We start from the raw sequence: 19704 nt of genomic DNA, 5'->3' as shown, positions 1-19704 counted from the left end.
CCGTAGATTGGTGGAGTCACTACCAGAACTCAGTCTAGCTCTTAAAACTCCGACACCACACCAGGAGTGGGGAACTCCCTCGCTATGGGCATTTACCAAAGCAGAACCTTTAGAGCCACTTGCTCTAAGGTGCCAGACATAAGCCACAACAGGGACCGGGCAGAGGAGAGAGGAGGCAGCTCTCTGTCTTGAGGCTCCACAAGAAAGAGTTCATTTCAGGTGAAGAGAGGAGAAACAAAGAGCCCCTGGCACTCCTGTGCAAGATCCAAGTCAGGGGGTGGATACAAACAGCTCACCAAGAGGGAATCCGCAGGCGAGGAGTGACAGGATCACATCCAGTGTCTGGAGCCCATTGGGGTAGGAGGGTGGAGAGGATGGGTCACAGGGGCCAGTGGGGCCTTGAGGAATTGGGGCATCCCAAAGGGGTGTTGCAATCAGGGATTGGCCCGATGTGACAGTGACAGGGGAGGTTCGCGGACCAAGGGGCTGGGTTGCTGTGACAGGCAGGGAAAGAGCTGGAACAAGGGGTGGGGAATGGCATGAGGGTCAGCTTTGAGGGAGGGTAAAACCCAGGGGTCAACAAACTCGGGGAGAACATGGGGGTACAACAGAACGAACCACCTAACAAGGAAACAATAAAATAAATTTGTACGTCTACAATCAAGAACATCTGCAGGGACAAAGTCTGACCAGCAATGTCAGCAGGCAAAGAAAGGTTTTGCTGAGCAATGGCCCTTGGATGAAGCAAAACATTTACAGACAGGGCAGTCCATTTGTAGAGAAGGGGGTGCATTCTGGGGGTACAGCTAAGGCCATGAGGTCACAGCAGGCTCTGGGGTCACAGCAGGCTGAGCTCACAGCAGGCTCTGAGGTCACAGAGGTCCCAGAGCCCCGTGGTTGCAGAGCACCACAAGGCCCCAGCAGGCAGTCCTGGAGCACAACTGCTGCGGCAGCAGCGGCGGTGGCAGCAGTGGTGCTGACATTGGGACAGCGGCCTCAGGACAGTGGTGGCAGCGAGAGCGGCGGGACTGGCACAGGGCAAGGCACCATGGCCCTTGCTCTGCGCCTCCTCCTCCTGCTCCTCCTGGCCGTGGCCCTGCCTGCCAGGGCTGCCCAGGCTGCTCCGCTGCAAGCGCAGGGAGCAGGTGAGCCGGCAGCCTGGCTGCCCTTTCCCAGGACAGCGCTCCCTGCTCCCTGGGAAGCGCTGGGGATGGTTTTCCCTGGGCTTTAGGGAGGGTTTCCTCTGTGGGAGGGAGTGAAGACTCATGGGCCTTGGGTTGCTCCAGCTGCCCTCCCAGAGATGTGGCCCAGGGCCTACCAAAAGTATGGAGACTGGCGAAGATACAGCCCAGAGCTCCCCAGGCCCCTGTGCAGCTTTGACCTTGTCCTTTCACATCTGGATCCCATGGCCTTGCCCGAGCCCCTTGCAGTGCCAAGTTCTGACAGGCAGAGAGGGATCCCAGCACATCAGGAACTGGTTCTCATCTGTGCTCCCTTCTAGATGAGCATGCTAGGAAGGCTTCTCCAGCACCTTGGCTCCATGAAGATTTCCTGCCTCTTAAGTCTCATGCAGGTATACTGGTAATGTTCCTAAAAGAATAATCACTGACAACCTGGCAGGAAACAGCTGACAGAAGCTTCTGTGGCTATTGAGTTGCAGGTGTGGCTACAGGGAGGACCTTTCAGGCTCCTTTCCTGGTTGCTGAACACAAGTCCGGCTCCCATCGCAGGGGTGAGTTGTGTGTCCCTGATGACACCACACGCTGAGCCATGGCTTTGTGGGATCCATCCATCTGAAATACAAATATTCCTCTTAAGGTCCTCTGAGAGGGAAGAACAAACCTCCAGGAAACAATAAGGCTCTAGAGACATACAAATACATAGAGCAGAAGCTGAGTGATCTGGAGAGACGCCGTGGTGGGTGCATTTCCCTCCCCCTTCCCCTGGGACTCAGCAGCCGGGACCTTTCCCTGCACATCTGGACAGGCCGTGCCCGGGACAGTGGGAAGGGATCCATGGCAGCCTCGGTGCCCCGTTGCTGCTCTCACGGCCTGCAGGACTGTTTCCCAGCCTGGGCTGGCTGCAGCTTCTCCCCAGCCTCTGCAGGAAGGCATTTGCCACCAGCTGATAGGGAGCCCAAACTGCACCATTGTCCATGCATACCCTGACATCCCATGCAATTTCCCAGTCACTGAACACATCTGGAGAGGCAGATGTTTGGAGGAGGGTGGGCCCTGGAGCAGCCCCAATAACCTCGTCTTTATCCTGAATCTCGTCCATGACTTAGAAAAGCTTTTCCTCCTGAAGATGTCACCTTCCTGCTGGGGAACAGCCCCACCTGATCCAGCTGTCCCTTTTCCTTTCCCCAGAGATGGAAGGAGAGGCTGTGCTGAAGGCTGAGCTTCCCAGAGGAAGCAGTGGCTCACTGGCAGCCTCTGCTGCAGGAAGGGAGGCGCTGCCAGGCACAGTCACAGGAGGTAATTGCTGTGCCTCTGGGCCTGAGTCCTGCTGAGCCTTGAGCTGCCCTCTCTGCTGCTTGGCAGAGCGGGCTCACAGCATTACCTGAGCCCCTTGAAGTGCTCACTTCCCCATAGAAAGGGGGATCCTAGCACACCGTGGAACATTTCCCATCTGTGCTCCTTTCTAGGTTGGGACCGTGACTTGCAGCGTTTGGAAAGACTGGTAAACCACGGTTTAAGGATCTTGGAGTCTGGTGAAGGTAGGTTATAAGCAACCCTTTCCTAACAGAGAAATAATTGTCCAGATAAATATTTATGTGAGATTTCCTTTAAGATCCTTTGAAATTTGATGGATTCTGGAAATCCTCTCCCCCAAATTCCTACTCCTGTGCCCAACAGCAATGCCACAGAAGGATCACTGTCAGTGGGAGGAAGGAGCATTTAGCTGTCCATCTTCCATCCATGTACAATGCCAGTGTGTCCTTCTGTGTGCTCTGTGCAGCCCCAGAGAAGAGCAGAGAGGGAAGGGGCCGGGCCCCGGGCTGTGCCACGGGGCTGAGCCTTTCACAGCTCCTTTGCCTGCCCCAGGAAGACTGAGCTGCTCCTGCTGCTGCTGCCAAGCCCTGGCCTCGGCTGGGGCTGGGTTTAGAGCTGCTGGCAGCTCCAGGGAGTCCTTTCTGCCCCAACTCTCCCACAAGGGGCTCCTTCCATCCCAGTGCGGGGCCACTGCAGGCTTGTGGTCCCCCTGCCCCTGTTCCTGAGTGGAAGGCAGAGCTGAGGGAATGCCTTGGAGGGCACCAATCACCCAGGGCCACTCACTGCCACTGCGGCCTGAAGGAGAATCTTCAGCAGTGTCACCGAAGCTGTTCTGTCCTGCCTTTCTTTGCAGCTGAACATGAGGATGAAGAGGATCTGGATTCAGAACCCATAGTCATTACTGAGCCTCTGGGAGATGGTGAGGGTAGGTCAAGGACTTTCCCCCTGCGAGAGCTGCCAGCTCAGAGCCCAAAGCTCGGCCAGGGGGGCATCGCTGCAGGTGCCAGGACAGAACCATGCAAGTGTGTGCTCTGGGCCTGGGCCACCCCCCCACCACTCCTGGGGCTCAGTGCTGCCCATGCAGATCTGCAGAGATGACAGAAGCTCCTGTGGCTGTTGAGTTTCAGGTGTGGCTGCAGAGAAGACTTTCCCAGGTCCTTTGGTGGATGTTGCTCGCAAGCCCATCTCCCATCACAGGGGTGAGTAGTGTGTCCCTGCTGACTCCACAGGCTGAGCATGGGTTTTGTGGGATCCATGCCTGGGAAATGGAAATATTTCTCTTAAGGTCCCCTGAGAGGAAAGAACAAACATAGAGGAAGTAGTAAATCCCGACAGGAATCCAAACATCTGGAACAAATCCTGAGTGATCTGGAGAAACAGCATGGTGGGTGCATTTCCCTCCCCCTTCCCCTGGGACTCAGCAGCTGGGACCTTTCCCTGCACATCTGGACAGGCCCTGCCTGGCACAGTGGGAAGGGATCCATGGCAGCCTCGCTGCCCTGCTGCTGCTCTCAGGACCTGCAGGGCTGTTTCCCAGTCTGGGCTGGCTGCAGCTTCTCCCCAGCCTCTGCAGGAAGGCATTTGGCACCAGCTGATAAGGAGCTCAAATTGCGCCATGGGCCTGAGGTGCCTGCAATTTCCCGCTCTCTGGGGAGATGCAGAGAGGCAGCTGTTTGCTGGAGGGTGGAGTTTTGGAGCAGCTCCAAAACTCTGGGCATTTTCCTTGTCTTTATCCACCTCTTTGACAAGTATTGCGGGGAGCAGAAGAGCACAGCCGAGAGGAATTATGGCATGCAGGCTCAGGGCTTTGGGCACTGAGCAGTCCTGTGCCAAGAGGTGGCAAGGTGCCTGCAGGCCCCAGCTCTGGGGGAAACAGAGAGTGAGAATGTGCTGGCCATATCCACCGTGCTGCCAGCTCAGCAGTGCAGCATAGCAATGGCTCACTCTTCCCATTGCTCCCAAGATGCAGCTGGCACCTCAACACGTGCTGACAAAATCTGGAAAAGCATGAGAAAAGATTTCTGCTGGGGAACATCTTGTTTGATGAAGTTGATGGCCATTGTGGCTGCTGCAGCACTTGGCCTGATGATGTGCTCGGCTGGAATCTGGTATTTCTGCATGAGAAAATGGTGAGTGTTTTGCTGATCTCATTCTCCAAGAGCTTCCTTTAAAGGCTGCTGATAGTCAGGGAAGATTCCCAGTGAGGCTGCAGTGGAGTTGTGGCCAGTCCATGGCTGTCCAAAGAACTCTGCTGAGGGTTCTGCTGCTGCCCAGTGCTTTCCTTGGCCTCTTCATTGCTGGGCCTTGTCCTGGGGGGCCGCTGGGCCTGCAGCCAGTGCTGGCTCCCCCTGAGGCTGCCTGGCCAGGAGCAGCCCCAGGGGCACAGGGCAGAGGCACAGCAAGGTGGGGAGGAGAAAGAGCGGGGACAAGATGGCCCCTGAAAGGCAGAGGCGCTCTGGGGCCCGCTCCTGGCCAGGGAGCCTGCCCAGAGCCGTCCCCTGCTCGCCGGGGCCTCGAGGGGCAGCTGTCCAGCTGGGCCAAGGTGTGCCAGCCGCTCCAGCCGTGCTGGGGAGCCTTGCCAGCTCTGGGCCCTGCTGTGCAGGAGGGTCCCTGTGTGCCACTGGCAGCTGGGGCCTCAGCCACTGCTCTCTCCCAAGGTGCTGCTGCTGTGCATCCTCAGAAGACGAGCCTAACAACTCAGGCAGAGAGAACTTGACCCACGTTCCCAGCTCTTCGCGTCTGTCCCCATCTGCCCTGCCACAGGTTCTGGACCATCTGGAGCCATTCCCAAAACACACCCGTCCACAACGAGACCCTCTGCCCCTGAGCCCCCTGGCCCTGTTCCCCTACCATGTCTGAAGGTTGGCAGGACCCCTCTTCCAGGGCAGGACTTGGCCCTCATTTTATGTTCAAATAAAGTGATAAGAGTTGTCAGAGATATGTCCAGGTGTTTCCACCAGCAAAGCCCAGCCGGCACCAGCCCTGGCTGAGCTCCATGGCCAGGAGCAGCCGTGGATGCCCACGGTGAGGGCAGGCAGGAGCCAGGCAGGGGCTGCTCTGACCTGCGGCGGGGCCCCGAGGGGCTGGGGGAGCCCATGCTGAGCGTCCTGGGGCTGAGGGCACATCTCCTTCAGTGGGATCATCTGGGCCTTTGCTTCATGAGGCACTCAGGGATATTGTGGGGTCTCTGCTGAGCTGTGCAGGGATCCCTCAGGAGGCACTCAGGATTATTTATGGCCTCTCCTAAGGTGTGCAGGTATCCCTCATGAGCTGTGCAGCAGCAGGGTAAACTTGAGGGTTTTTTTCCCTCTTCTCAGCACAGCAAAGGGACACTTGGCCAAGGTTTTGCAAAGCTGGGAGAAAGCCTCTTGCAAACCTTTGCGCTCCGCCTGTTCATGGGGAGGATCCAGAGTCTTGTACCTTGGCCTGATGGTGCAAAAATCCTCCCAACATCCCTCTGTTTCCAAAAATCAAGGCTTTGTACTCATTAATAGGGAAAGTTGTACAGGTGGCCTGCAGCTAATGTTCTTTTGTTGGCTGCACCCCAGTCCCTGCTCAGGTCTAAATAACTGACACAGCCGCGAGCTGCTCTTAAGACTGATTTGATCAAAGGCACTGAAGCTCTGCTGACTACAAATTGTCCAGGAAAACAAGCACAGGAACTTGGCTAATGTTGGTAAAAAAAGCAGAGTGCAGAGTTGAACCTGTGAGGCCACCTCACTGCCATCTCCCCCCACCCATTTATTTTGAATTGATTTAATATTTGGAGTGCCAGTTCTTGCATGAAATGGGCCCTCAGCAAGGAGCTGCTGGGCCTCCTTGTGGTAAACAGGCAAAATGAAATTAAAAGGAGGCTGATGGCTTTAAAAAAAATGTGCCTGTTTATTAAAACTTAGAACTACAGAAGATGAGGCCTCAGGGTAAGCCGAGGGCATGCGTGACAAGCCAGAGGTAGCTCTTACAGTGCTGTGTAACAAGGTGTTCCTGTGGACACGAGGTACCCTCGAAAGAGCCCAGGGGCTCCGCACCCAGGGATTTTTTAAACTCTCCTGGGGGTGCTTGGTTGGTGAGCTTTGGATCCTCTGGCCCACTGGTCCTTGTCTGGGTCACTGACAGCTCTGTAAGATGGTGCAGTCCTGACCAATCATTTTGGAACACAGCAGTCTTACTGGGTGGCTCATTTCCCAGTCGTAGTTCCAGTTGCTGTCATCACACCAGGATGTGACTTTTCTAGAAGATTCTTACTCTAGCACCTCCTTACCACCCCCTTTTCCCTGTTTAGTAGCCATATACATACACTTAAACAACTGTACATTCAACTCAATAACTTACCATATTAATCATATAACAACTCATTATATTACTTAACAATCCATAATAACTTATAATTAACCATCAATAACTCCGCCTGTGAAAGTGAATTTATTTATAACATCCTGAGTGTCTCCCTTTGTGCTCCCAGTGCTTCTGGTCTGGTTTGGCTGAGAAATTTGTCCATCATACCTCTGTTCTGTTTCCTATCATTCCAATGCGTGGCCCTTTTCCCACTGCTTGGCATTTGAATACTCTGATTATTTGACTGGATAACTTACATCTTGCACTTCATCACATTCAATTGTGTTAATCAGACTCTGTCCTGTCATGAGTTTCTGGAACACATTTCCAAGCCTTCCAGCTTTAGCCCAAGGGAAGCTGTTTCTGTCTTGCATCACAAAACTGGCTGTTTTATTTCAAAGACAGCCCTTTACAAAGGACTTGCTGCATGCAATAACATCTGAGGGGCTGTTTTCCAAGACAGACAAAAAACCCATGAACAAACAGCAATCCAACCAAACAACATATTAAAAAAAGGTACTTTCTTTTTAGCTCGTGCTTTCAGTGTTTTCCAAGCTGGCTTCTTTTTCCACTGAAGTATTTTTCTTTGCACAGAAACAACCCCTTGCCAGATGATGTGACGTAACAAGGAAAACACAACTCACACACAATGGATATATTAAAGCTAAACATGCAGACTCCCATTATCACAATCATCATCATTTATGTTGCTGTTCATTTTTATGTCAGATTGTTTTCAGAAGGGTGAGAACAGTATCTCAGGTCCCCTGGCTAGTTTGACACCATAGCCACTTCTTATGTCTCTTATTAGCTGTCCTTCCTGTAGTTCCTCTGCCCATTTGTTGCTCCTGGATCTCTGCCTCCTTCACCTGATTTTTATCTTTTTCTGCATTTGTGGGGATTATTGTGTTGGTGGGTTTTTTTGCTTTTGTTGTTTTTTTTGCTTTTGTTGTTTTTTTTTTTTTTCTTGTTGCTTGTTTTGTTTGCCTGTTTTATTTGGTCACAGTTTTACTTTTGTTTTCTGCTTTTTGGGTTTTTTTTTAATCCATTTAACAGCAGAAATGACCTTGTGATTTGTATGGTGAAGTTTTGATACACAGGTGTTGCACATAAAGGTTGTTTTTGTTTTTAAAAGTAATCTCAGACACACACCTACAAGCCCCTGTGATTGGAGACCTGAGTGCTCTCAGACAGCAAATTGTGCATGAACAGGAACCTTGTCGTTCCTATCTCCATTACACATGGCAAAATGTAAAGTGGCTGGAATGGTGCCAATTCTAGCCTTGCTTTTGCTTTCTTTTGCTGCCGTGCCATAAAACCGTGCCAGAGTCATCAATGAACTGGGTTCTCCCAGGATGGGGTGTGCAGGGATGATCCCTCAGCTCCTGTGTGCACCTGATGTGCACCAGGCCAGGCACGCGACCGTCATCCACAGCCAACCTCTGTCTGCAAAGAGAGCAGGGAGCTGCAGCTCTGAGGAGCTCCGGGCTTAGGGAGCAAACAGACCAAATCCCTCATTCATATCAGTCACTTCACTTGAGGGTTTTCTGCTGATGGATTTTTATCTTCCTGCCCAGAGCTGGAAAAAAAGAACCCTGGCAGTTTGCTTTCGCTGTGAAGAGACTCTTGTCAACAGGTTCCAGGGCTGCTTCTTCTTTGAACTAAAAGCAGAGCAAAACTCTTCTGTTGGTCACATCAAACCAACATAAGTTTCATGAGTCTGTGAAAGATATAAGAATGTAAATATTATTTCATATTACTGTCCTTACTGTTTTCTATTCCAGTGGAGTAATTAGGTCATCATTCACTATATCAAATAACTGGAATAAGCTCTGGAAAAGGAGGTTTATTTAAAACTAAGATTGTTAAAACTACATTTCAAAAAAGGGCAGGAATTCCATGAAGAAAATGATGTGGTAAAAAAAGAGTTATTTAAACTTCTCAAAGTCCTTGGATAATGGAGCCCTGAACCCCTGTCATGTGCACTGCAGCCTTGACGGTCCCTTTGAGCCCAGAACTGCCAAGGGTCAGGGCTGGGATGAGCCTTCACCCCAAACTGGCTACAAGACTGAGTGGGAATCAATCCAGAACAGCTCACACAAAGAGCAAAGCCTCAAGGCCAAAGCAAAACCTTCATCAGGTTGGATTTCTTTAAACACGGAACTGGAACAAATTTGCTTGTGCGGTAACATCACTGTTACCATGAAACTGTACATGAGCTACTAAATAAGCAGTGTCCTGTCCTGATGTGTGTTGCCCAAATACTGTTGAGAACTTGCTGTGCCTCTGCCCTGTGCCCCTGGGGCTGCTCCTGGCCAGGCAGCCTCAGGGGGAGCCAGCACTGGCTGCAGCCCCAGCGGCCCCCCAGGACAAGGCCCAGCAATGAAGAGGCCAAGGAAAGCACTGGGCAGCAGCAGAACCCTCAGCAGAGTTCTTTGCACAGCCATGGACTGGCAACAGCTCCACTGCAGCATGACTATGAGTCAGGCTACCAGTGCTATGAGCAGAGCTACAAGAAAAGTGGAGAGAAAAATCAGCTACTGACCATCTGCTCTCGTACAGCTTCCGAATGCCAAGATAGCAGCCCATCAGCACAAGTGGCACAGTGAACAGTGTCACCACCGTGCCTATCATGCAGGACCTGCGCACATGCTGTGGGCAGACAATTCCTGGGGTGCTCGGTGGATTCAGGGCATTTGTACTGGACTTGCCAAGCATTTCTGTGGGAGCAATGGGGAGTGTGGGCCCGCACTGTGCTGCACTGCTGAGCTGGCAGCACGGTGGATACGGCCAGGACGTTCTCTGTTTGCCCAGAGCTGGGGCCTGCAGGCACCTTGCCGCCCCTTGGCACAGGCTGTGCCACCCAACAAAGCCCAGCAGGCCGGCAGGAGAGCCCGGGGCCAGCGCAGCTGCTTGGGCCGTCGCTGCTTGGAGGGACAGGGGCCAAACCCATCCCTGAGCAGCCTCTGCCAGCCCTGGCCCTCCCTGCCCTGTGACAGCTCCCCCAGCCCCAGGGGGACAGACTGTCATCAATTCTACAGCCAGAAAAGAAATCGTCCCTGTAACTGTGTGCTGCTTTTCTTCCCTGCAGTTGGTCCCAGAAACATCCCTCACACTGCTGGAAATGCCTACACATTGTCTGATCAGTCCCTATGGTTTTCCAGTGTGCTTTCAGAAATTTTTCCAACAAGTCCACCAATAAATTCCAGGTTACCTCTGTGAATTGCACACTGCAGTTTCTTTCATTTTTTTCCCAATACCTGGAAGTTCCTGTATTTAGTAATGGCCTTGAGGAACTCTGATTCTATTCAATCATGTTATTTTGTATTGAGACAGATGAAACAGCCTTTTTGGTTTTGGTTTTGCCAGGTCTGGTTTTTCTCTTAGCATTATGGTTTACTTGTTATCTTCAGGTAAACTTTTTTTTTTTTTTTTTTTTTTTTTTAATTGTTTCCCAAGCAGTTATATTGACAATCTGTCATTCACATCTTAGTTAATGTTCCAAATATGAACAATTCTGATTCTCTTTTGCTAGGAATATAAAGATCTCCGAAATCTACATTTTTAATTTTGATGACACTGTCACTCCCCACTCCAAGCTTTGACAAGGGGGTGATGCTTTCTGAAACTTCCCCTGCCAATTTTTATGGTGATCCATTTGGAAATGTCCCTGAGGATAGGTAGAGTTATTTGGGAAGTGCTTGGCTTAACCTGGGTAATGGATTATTATTTTTAGTGATATAAACCTGTACTGCTACAAGATTCACAACCACAGTCCTGATTTGTGGCTCACTGCATGGATGCCTGTCTGAATTAAAACAATGTTTGTGAGGCAGCTGAAGAGCTTAGACCTCAGAGATCAATATTCCTGGGAGGAGGAGGAGGAAGGAAGGATAAAATCTTGTTTCAAAGTCTGTTTCTTCAATCCTAGGATGCCAGAAGTATGGTAGACTACACCTGTTTCCAAATGTCATTCAATTAGAGAAAAACCCTCTGCAGTGCCAGAACACCAGGACAAATTATTTGACATTTTGCCTCACAATGCATCAACATTAATTCTAGTGAATTCTTAGTTGCAGTCTGATTAGAGCAAATCAACATGGTGTGAATAGCGACAAGAATTTGCTTGTGAACAGATGATTATGTCCCACTCAATAATGAGCAAAATTTGCCTTGACTTGGAAGAAAGTAGACAGGGAGCAATGCAGTATTTGGGTTTTATCCAGTGATAAAATGGGGCAAGAAGCTGTAACAACTTACCTGTTTTACAGAACACAAGTACTGATAGAGCCAAGAGTACACCCACACAAGAAAGGGATTTTCAGGACATTCCTTTATTTCTTAACATGCAATGGGCAGCAAAATGCTGCCATTGGTCTGAACTGGAAACCGTGTTCCTCTCCAGTTTCTCCTTGAGCACACTGTGTGTTATTTGCAGACTTCACTGCCCAGCCCATCAATCCTCTCTTGGCCATTTGCTAAATGGCACAACTACCAAAATACAGGTGCCAGCATAATCAGCCCAGCACTAATCCAGCACTGCTTTGATGCTGCACAGGAGCACAGAATGGCTTGGGTTGGAAAGGACATTTAAAGGCCATCTCGTCCCATGCCCTGCAGTGAGCAAGGACACCTTTAACTAGGTCAGGCTGCTCAGAGCACGAGCTTGAATGTCTGCAGGGTTGATGTCCACCTCTCTGGGCAACCTGTGCCAGGGTTTCAAAGCCTACAGTTTTAAAGAATGGGATTCTTTTGTCTCGTCTGAATCGACCGTCTTTTAGATTAAAACGAAACCCCCTCGCTCTGGTCACAAAGGGCCCTAATAAAAATTCTGTCCCATCAGTTTTACCCTGAAGGTAATGAAAGGCAGCAATCAGGTCTCCCTGGAGTCTTCTCTCTTCCAGGAGGAACAGCCCCAGCTCTCCCAGCCTATCTCCAAAGCAGAAGGGCTCCAGCCCTCACAGCATTTTGTCCCTTTTCTGGACTAGACCCAACAGAACCATGTCCTTCATGTGTTGGGAGCCAGAGCTGGATGCAGTACTCTTGTCGTGGTAGAGATGGAGACAATGCAAAGCAACACACTCCATTTCCAGAAGGCTTCAAAGCCTGTTTTTATTCTAGCATGCATGCTTTTCCTACATTCTTACAAAGCGTGTAAGTTTACACTTTACTCATTGGTCACAAGAGACAAGCAAAGTACTTATTGGAATAGGCAGTTGCAGGTTTCTCTTATTCATCCTTCTTTCTTGGTTTGTATATCAACGCCCTTGGTAGAAAATTCTTTTGGGGTAAACATGGATCCTCTTATCAAACTTCTCTCTGGCTCACCAAAGTTGCTGTAAATTGCATGAATCTTTAAAATTAGAGGGTTTTGGGAAAGCTGCAAAAGGCAGGCCTCAGAGACAGCAAAACTGCAACTAAAGCTAAGCACTAAGATTTGTCAGCAAAAAAATTATGTAAGAAGCAGAAAAGTTAGGACAAATGGAACAATGGTCTGTGTATTAACATGTGGCTAGAATGACTCCCTAAGCTACAGAAAAGTATATCTAGCAAGATATTAGGAAGTTCTAAGCTTACTAATGGAGCTCTGGACATTGGGTTTTAAGGCTTAAAATACAAGTAGGTATTGTATTGGAAAGAAGCAAGCATTTTTTTAAGAAAAGGTACGTGTGCTTATAGTGGTTGGATAAATCTATTGTCAGTATGCTTTTGCTTTGTATGACTGATCAAAATCTTTTAAAGTATGTTATAACATTAAGTTGTTTGTCTGCTGCCGGGCATGTGAGTTGCTGGCATCTACCCATTGTCACAACGATGTAATGAGACTGATGCTAGAAAAGAAACAGCTCGAGACGTGTTCCTCAGCAGTCCTGTTCCGTTCCTCATTTGTACATAAACCCCAGGCCAGCAATATAAAACATCATCCACAGTAGTGCAGGTGGAGTCTCACCAGAGCAGAGCGGTGCAATCACCTCCTTCAACCTGCTGGGCATTTTCCTTTGGATACACATGGCTGACACATGTCCAGCCTCTCCTCTAGCAGCAGCCCCAAATCCTTCTTGGCCGGGCTGCTCTCCATCCCTTCATGCCTCGAGCTGTGAGATCAGCTGGGCTGGGACTGTGTCACAGCCCTTGGGCAGAGCTGCTGGGCAGGATGAGCTCACTCCCAGAGAAAGTAGAACCCACTCCGCAGGCAACTCCAGCCTGGCCATGAGGTCACAGCAGGATCTGGGGTCACAGCAGGCTGAGGTCACAGCAGGCTCTGAGGTCACAGAGGTCCCAGAGCCCCGTGGTTGCAGAGCACCACAAGGCCCCAGCAGGCAGTCCTGGAGCACAACTGCTGCGGCAGCAGCGGCGGTGGCAGCAGTGGTGCTGACATTGGGACAGCGGCCTCAGGACAGTGGTGGCAGCGAGAGCGGCGGGACTGGCACAGGGCAAGGCACCATGGCCCTTGCTCTGCGCCTCCTCCTCCTGCTCCTCCTGGCCGTGGCCCTGCCTGCCAGGGCTGCCCAGGCTGCTCCGCTGCAAGCGCGGGGAGCAGGTGAGCCGGCAGCCTGGCTGCCCTTTCCCAGGACAGCGCTCCCTGCTCCCCGGGAAGGGCCTGGGATGGTTTTCCCTGGGCTTTAGGGAGGGTTTCCTCTGATGGAGGCAGAGAGCCCCCCTGGGCCCTGGGCTGTGCCAGCCACCCCTCCAGGGATGTTGCACAGCGTCTGCAAAGAGGGTGGGCAGTGACCAGGTGCCAGCCCAGAGTTCCCAAGGCTCTTTCCAGCTTTGGCTGTGTCCATTGCCACCTGGCTCCCACAGCCTTACTGATCCCCTGTCAGTTCCCAGTTCCATGAGGCAGAAGGGGATCCCAGCACACCATGGAAATGGGTCTGATCTGTGCTCCCTTCTAGATTGGTATCATGACTTGGGTGATTTGGAAATGCTGGTAAATGACGACTTCAAGACCTTTCCAGATGCTGAAGGCAAGTTCTCAATGTACCTTTCCTGACAGAATAATCAGTGTCAATCTGGCAAGAGCTCCCTTCTGTCCTAAGTTCCTCTAAAGGTTGATGGATTCAGGAAAATTTGCCCTGCTCCTTTCTCAAGCCCTGAGTTATCCCACAGGATTGCTGTCAGTAGGAGGGAGCATTTAGCTGTCCATCTTCCTCCTGTGCGCAATGCCAGAGTGTCCTTCTGTGTGCTCTGTGCAGCCCCAGAGAAGAGCAGAGAGGGAAGGGGCCGGGCCCAGGGCTGTGCCCCGGGGCTGAGCCTTGGGTGCAGCCTGAGGATCTCCTGCAGCACCACCGGAGCTATTCTGTCCTGCCTTTCTTTGCAGCTGAACCTGTTGGTGAAGGTGGTGCAGCTTCCCAACCCATCCCCATCACTGAGCCTCTGGGAGATGGTGAGGGTAGGTCAAGGCCTTTCCCCCTGCGAGAGCTGCCAGCTCAGAGCCCAAAGCTCGGCCAGGGGGGCATCGCTGCAGGCGCCAGGGCAGAACCATGCACGTGTGTGCCCTGGCCCTGGGCCATCCCCTCACTGCTCCTGGGGCTCAGTGCTGCCTGTGCAGATCTGCAGCGATGACAGAAGCTCCTGTGGCTGTTGAGTTACAGGTGTGGCTGCAGGGAGGACTTCTCTAGCTCCTTTTATGGCTACTGCCCGCAAGCCCAGCTCCCATCGCAGGGGTGAGTAGTGTGTCTCTGCTGACTCCACAGGCTGAGCACTGGTTTTGTGGGATCCACTGAGAAATGGAAATGTTTTGCTCTAAGGTCCTCCAATAGGGAACATAAAAGCTCCAGGATACAAGAAGCACCATGAGCCATCTGAAAACATGAGGCAAATGCTGAAGGAAATGGAACAGGCAGGACAAGGTGGGTGATTTCTCTCAGGCTTCCCCTGGGACTCAGCAGCCAGGGGCATTCCCTGCACATCTGGACAGGCTGTGCCCGACACAGCTGGAAAAGATTCATGGCAGCCTCGCTGCCCTGCTGCTGCTCTCATGGCCTGCAGGGCTGTTTCCCAGCCTGGGCTGGCTGCAGCTTCTCCCCAGCCTCTGCAGGAAGGTATTTGGCACCAGCTGACAGGGAGCCCAAACTGCAGCACGGGCCTGACATGCCCTGCAATTTCCCATTCTCTGGGTTGATCAGAAAGGGCACCTGTTTGGAGAGCAGAGAGCTGTGGCCACCCAAATAGTTTTTAGAGATTTCCTAATTCTTAACCATTACTTTGACATTCACTGCCTACTGAAGATGCCACCTTCCTACTGGTGAACAGCCCCACCTGATCCAGCTGTCCCTTTTCCTTCCTCTAGAAATGGAAGGAGAGGCTGTGCTGAAGGCTGAGTTTCCCAGAGGAAGCAGTGGCTCACTGGCAGCCTCTGCTGCAGGAAGGGAGGCGCTGCCAGGCACAGTCACAGGAGGTAATTGCTGTGCCTCTGGGCCTGAGCCCTGCTGAACCTTGAGCTGCCCTCTCTGCTACTTGGCAGAGCCGGCACAACCTGGACAAGGCTGGCACAGCCCAGAGGAATTGTTATGCTCAGGGCACTCAGGGTACTGAGCAGTCCTGCTGGGGTCCCTCCATGGGAGACACATCCCAAAACCTGGGAGTGACTGCTCAGGGTGGCCATGGTGGGCAAAGGGCAGAGGGGGAGAGGAAGGCTCCAGTGTGTCCCGACAGGGCCTGGGTATGAGCCCTTGGGCTGGGGGAGCAGTTCCAACAGAGGGAGGGAGAGAGGGAGTGCAGGAGGGAAGGAATGGTTCTGGCACTACATGCTGCACTTATCCCCAGGACTTTAGGGTTGTTTCCCTCTGTGGGAGGGAGAGGGCCCCATGGCCCTTGGGGTACTCATGCCACCCCTCCCAGGGATGTTGCACAGGGCCTGAAAAGAGGATGGAGAGTGGCCAGGAGCCAGCCCTGAGTTCCCCAGACCCCTGTGCAGCTTTGGCTGTGTCTTTTCACATCTGGATCCAATGGCCTTACCTGAACCCCTTGCAGTGCCCAGTTCCCACAGGCAGAGAGGGATCCCAGCACATCAGGAACTGGTTCTGGTCTTTGCTCCCTTCTAGATTGGTATCATAAAATGGCTTATATGGAAAATCTGGTGAATGATGGTTTGGAGAATCTAGATCGTGGTGGAGGCAAGTACTCCGTGTGTCTTTCCTAAAAGAATAATCAATGTCATTCTGACAAGAGCTCACTCATGATCCATTTACCTTAACATTATCTCAGGGCTGAAAGATTCTGTAAAACTTGCCCTGCTCCCTTCTAGAGCCCAACAGTGATTCCACAGGATCACTGTCAGTGGGAGGAAGGAGCATTTAGCTGCCCATCTTCCACTCATGTGCAATGTCAGTGTGTCCTTCTGTGTGCTCTGTGCAGCCCCAGAGAAGAGCAGAGAGGGAAGGGGCCAGGCCCCGGGCTGTGCCACGGGGCTGAGCCTTTCACAGCTCCTTTGCTGGCCTCTGGGAGCCTGAGCTGCTCCTGCTGCTGCTGCCAAGCCCTGGCCTCCACTGGGGCTGGGTTTAGAGCTGCTGGCAGCTCCAGGGAGTCCTTTCTCCCCAGACTGCCCCGCAAGGAGCTCCTTCCTTCCCAGTGTGGGCCCACCGCAGGCTCGTGGTCCCCCTGCCCCTGCTCCTGAGTGGAAGGCAGAGCTGAGGGAATGCCTTGGAGGGCACCAATCACCCAGGGCCACTCACTGCCACTCCAACCTGAGGGAGACGTGCCACACCTTTCTGTTAAGGTCCTCCTAGAGAGAAGAACCAAGGCAGAGGAGACAGGAAATCCCTGGAGGCTGCCAAACATCTGGACCAAATGCTGAGTGATCTGGAGAGACAGCGTGGTGGGTGCATTTCCCTCCCCCTTCCCCTGGGACTCAGCAGCCAGGGGCATTCCCTGCATATCTGGACAGGCTGTGCCTGGCACAGTGGGAAGGGATCCATGGCAGCCTCGCTGCCCTGCTGCTGCTCTCATGGCCTGCAGGGCTGTTTCCCAGCCTGGGCTGGCTGCAGCTTCTCCCCAGCCTCTGCAGGAAGACATTTGGCACCAGCTGACATGGAGCCCATACTGCACCATGGCCCATGCACACCCTGACATCCCCTGCAATTTCCTGGTCTCCAGGCAGATCAGGAGGGGTGGTGTTTTGGAGAAGGGAAGGTTCTTTGTAATCGCAAAAGTTCATCTGATTTCCTGATCATTCTCCATGACTTTGACCAGTATTGGGTCATGAAGATGGCACCTCCCCGATGGGGAACAGTCCCATCTCATCCAGCTGTGCCTTTTCTTTCTCAAGCAATGAACCAAAAGTCTGTACAGAAGGTGGCTGTTCCAGAAAGAAGCAGTGGCCTAGTGCCAGCCTTTACTGCAGGAGGGCAGGCAGTTCCAGGCACTGGCACAGGAGGTAATTGCTCCAGTGTGTCCTGACAGGGCCTGACTCTGTCCCCTGGGGCTTGGGGAGCTGTCACAGGGCAGGGAGGGCCAGGGCTGGCAGGGACTGCTCAGGAATGGGTTTGGCCCCTGTCCCTCAAAGCAGCAACGGCCCAAGCAGCTGCGCTGGCCCCGGGCTCTCCTGCTGGGCTGCTGGGCTTTGTTGGGTGGCACAGCCTGTGCCAAGGGGCGGCAAGGTGCCTGCAGGCCCCAGCTCTGGGCAAACAGAGAACGTCCTGGCCGTATCCACCGTGCTGCCAGCTCAGCAGTGCAGCACAGCGCGGGCTCACGCTCCCCATTGCTCCCACAGAAATGCTTGGCAAGTCCAGTACAGATGCTCTGAATCCACCGAGCACGCCAAGAGTTTTCTGCCCCCCGGATGTGCGCAGGTCCTGCATGATAGGCACGGTGGTGACACTGTTCACTGTGCCACTTTCTGTGGTCCTGTGCTATGTCGGGTTCCGCTGGTGGAAGGAACAAAAACAGTAAGTTGTTGCGGATTTCTACCTTCCAGCATCTTCAAAGGCTGCTGATAGGGAAGATTCCCAGTGAGGCTGCAGTGGAGTTGTGGCCAGTCCATGGCTGTCCAAAGAACTCTGCTGAGGGTTCTGCTGCTGCCCAGTGCTTTCCTTGGCCTCTTCATTGCTGGGCCTTGTCCTGGGGGGCCGCTGGGGCTGCAGCCAGTGCTGGCTCCCCCTGAGGCTGCCTGGCCAGGAGCAGCCCCAGGGGCACAGGGCAGAGGCACAGCAAGGTGGGTAGGAGAAAGAGCGGGGACGAGATGGCCCCTGAAAGGCAGAGGCGCTCTGGGGCCCGCTCCTGGCCAGGGAGCCTGCCCAGAGCCGTCCCCTGCTCGCCGGGGCCTCGAGGGGCAGCTGTCCAGCTGGGCCAAGGTGTGCCAGCCGCTCCAGCCGTGCTGGGGAGCCTTGCCAGCTCTGGGCCCTGCTGTGCAGGAGGGTCCCTGTGTGCCACTGGCAGCTGGGGCCTCAGCCACTGCTCTCTCCACAGCAGCGCTGCCGCAGCTCCAGCATCCCGGCCGAGAAGGCGTGACTCCCCCTCGCCCCCAGGGAGCCCAGAGAGCGACGGGTCTGGCAGCTCTCAGACATCGCCTCAGCAGCAGCAGCTGCCCAAGAAAGCAGAGCCCCAGCGCTCCGTGCCTCCCCCACGGCCTCCCAGACCGGTTGTGATGCAGAAGCTTCCCGAGATCCCCCCACCTCCTCCCCTCCCGAGCCACCCGCCCTGGTCCATCTAGGACTGGATGTGGGCCAGCCACGGCAGGGCATGGGCCACCAACAGCTTGGGGCACATGCTCTCCTTTACAAATAACACACCTTACCCATGGACAACAGCCAGAGTCACTTTTCATATTGTTCTACCTTCAACAGGAAGGGCTGACGATTCTTCCCTGTTCTGTTTAATCCTTTACCTCTTAGATTTCATACAGTTGGCTGCTGGCTGTATCTCTTAAAGACTTTATTAGCACTGCATGTACCCCACCTATCAGGGGAAAAAAAATAAAAAAATTTATTCAGTTTAGACTTCGTTTTTAGTGTGGTTGGGCCACTCACATTTTGAGCAATTAATTTTCCATAGTACTTCTTCCCTTTTCCTTACTATTCATAAAAAGTTCATCTGGACTTAAAAGGCACCAGAATTACTGAGATTTCCCTCAATGCCCAGAGGGGAATCTAGCATAAAATATTCTCCCTGTGTACTGCACAACAAGAAATATTCAGAGGAAAATACAGTGGCAGTTGAGGCTTGTGGAACTCCCAGAATACTAAGCCTGCAGAGGAGGCAAACAGCCCTGGCCTTGGTTGAGGGGACTTCTCCTCACAGATTCCTCTGAGAATGTGGCACTCCAGGAGGGGAAAGCTTTTAAACCTTTGCCTTACCTTCCTCCTGTGCTAAAATGTAAGGCTCTTCCTGAGAAAAAACTGAGCTACAAACAATTCTTCATTCCTCAACAAAGCTACTCAGGTTCTGGATTTATCTTAAAAGAGCAAAACCAAATGGGGTCAGAAATTTCTCATCAAAGCCTGTTTGCAGAGAAACCCCACCATAGGAAAGAAAATATTTATTAGCATCAGTTCACTCAAAAGAAACCCAGCCCTGGATTGAGCAGCACTTTAAATGAACTTGAATTAACTTTCCTCACATATCAGCAGGTTTGGTTTGCTTTTTTTTGTCCTAGAGAGAATATTCAAACAGGACTCCTTGGATGGTCCCCAAACCTGGCTCCTCATGATGCCTTGCCTGCCTGTTAGCAGTACCTGCCTTTGCCACCCTGGTCATGGTAGCGGGGCATGGGTGCTGCCACAGTCCCCTCTGGTGCCACGGTCCCCTCTGGTGCCACAGTCCCCTCTGGTGCCCGTGAAATAAGAGATTTTCCAGAGATCACTTGAGCTAACAAAATGAATGTATCAAAAATGAATGTATCATATTTGTAGAATCATTTGTTGAATTTTAAGAA

The sequence above is a fragment of the Lonchura striata genome, chromosome 32 (assembly GCF_050655825.1).
Source record: "Lonchura striata isolate lonStrDom1 chromosome 32, ASM5065582v1, whole genome shotgun sequence".
Lineage (NCBI taxonomy): Eukaryota > Metazoa > Chordata > Aves > Passeriformes > Estrildidae > Lonchura > Lonchura striata.
This window is presented reverse-complemented; position numbering follows the sequence as displayed.